The following is a 1,962-nucleotide window of genomic DNA, read 5'->3' on the forward strand; positions in this document are numbered from 1 at the left end:
CAACGGTCATTCTTGATTGAGTTATGTATGCTTGCATACAATCTTCTTCTAGTCCCTTAATTTTGCTTTCATAGGTTGCTTCACTAGCTTCATACACATTCAGAAATACTTCTTTTCTTCCACATTCTGACTTCCACTTCCCAATTTCCTGATTGAGCTCATCAATTGTAATAAGAATATCAGAAATGGAGATATCAGAATGTACCTATGAATTTAATGATTCCGGCTTGTCCTGCACCTTGGCCTTGAAAGCAACGTTTGCCTTTTCCATTTCTGCGGCATGATTACTCCAATCAAACTCTCCATCTTGAGGTTCCCTATTGACTACAACATTCCCTTGATCTCTAACCTGATTCAGAGCATTTTGATTGACTCCGTTCTGGTTATTATGAACCTGTATTTGGTTATTTCTTTGAGCTTGGAAAGGTTGTTGTTATTGGGGTCTATTATGGTTCTGATAGGGGTTTTGATTGGTGATCTGATTTCTCTGATTCTGGAAATTTTGGTTCTGATTCTGGTAAAACTGATTTTGATTCACTTGATTTCCCATTTGTTTGGGCATATTGCATTCTCTGGCGAAGTTCCAGGCTGTTGACAGTTGTAGCAGATGGCTTTTGATTTGTCAAAGCCTATTCTTTCATTGGGTCCATTGAAGCTTGATCTTCCTATCCTGTTGTACAGCCTTTTGCTACTCACAGCTAACATAGCAGCCTGCCATTTGATGTCCATATCTTCTAAATCATCAGCAATAATTTGCTCAAGGTCTTCCTGCACAATGCTTGTGTTGATCAGGTTCTTGGCCACAAATGCATGATATGAATGAATGAACATTGAGAAAAATGCTTGATAGTCAGTTCCTTGGCTTGTATTGTTCTGCACAAATGTAGACTGTCCACTTGTTGTTGAGGCAGCATCATCTTCTATCAACTAAACAATGAATCTAGTCTGTCCTCCGCATGCTGAACTTGTCTCAGAAGGCTCTTCAATAATCGACTGCTGATTCTTGACAGAGAGATTCGCCATTGGTGCTACAAGAGCATTGTTCATTGGAAAGCTGGGTTTATCCTCTTGAATCATATGATTCTCAATCATCTCATGTTCTGCAGCTTTGAGAAAAGCTATCACATCATCCAACTTAAAGTTGGGAACACTGGCCTTTTCCTTGATGAATTTGCTGGCTGTATACCATTCACCAGAAAAAGATGATAGGAGCTTCTTGTTTAGCTCAAAATCAGAGATTTGCAAGTCAATTGTTCTTATATCATTCACAATCACCATGAACCTATGCAAAACTGATTTTAATCTTTCACCATCTTTAAACTTGAATCTATCCAGCTGTTGCTTCAGTCTATCCTTCTTAATGTCTCTCAGCTCTGTGTTGCCCTCATACATATCTTTAGCAGTTTTGTGATGATTAACAGTTGTCAGTATTTCCCAAGATAGACCCAACTTCAGCATAGACAGTGCCTTATCATCCCTTTTCTTCATTTTCAGCTCAATAGTGGCACTGTTGTTTGTAGCAGTCGAAGGAACATAATTTCCCTCGGTGATAGAAGTCCAGAGTTCGGGGTCGTTATAGTTCACAGCTGCTTCAAAAAGCACCTTCTATTTAACATAGTTTTCTTGTCCAAGAAGTCTTGGAATCTTGTTCGTAGAGACTTCCTCGTCTTCCATTTCAGTAGATCTGAAGTTTGATGCAGACAAACAGGGTAAAGCTTCAAGCTTTATCACAAACCTGCAGTCCCGTGGCCTTCAGCGAGCTTCCAGAGCTCTGATACCACTTTTCAGGACCGTGAGATGGGTGCAAACCTTGGTAAGGTTGACAAGAACACACCAACTCTATAACCCAAAGGCCTATTGAATATCCAGACAGAATCAGGATATCCAACGGATGGGAACGAAGGTGTGACGATAACAAACGAAACAACAATAAATATTCAGTGTAAGCAAATACAAAGACAA

The sequence above is a fragment of the Bidens hawaiensis genome, unplaced genomic scaffold, assembly GCF_021521415.1.
Source record: "Bidens hawaiensis isolate Kalapana, Puna unplaced genomic scaffold, B.hawaiensis_p1.1 tig00000284_1, whole genome shotgun sequence".
Lineage (NCBI taxonomy): Eukaryota > Viridiplantae > Streptophyta > Magnoliopsida > Asterales > Asteraceae > Bidens > Bidens hawaiensis.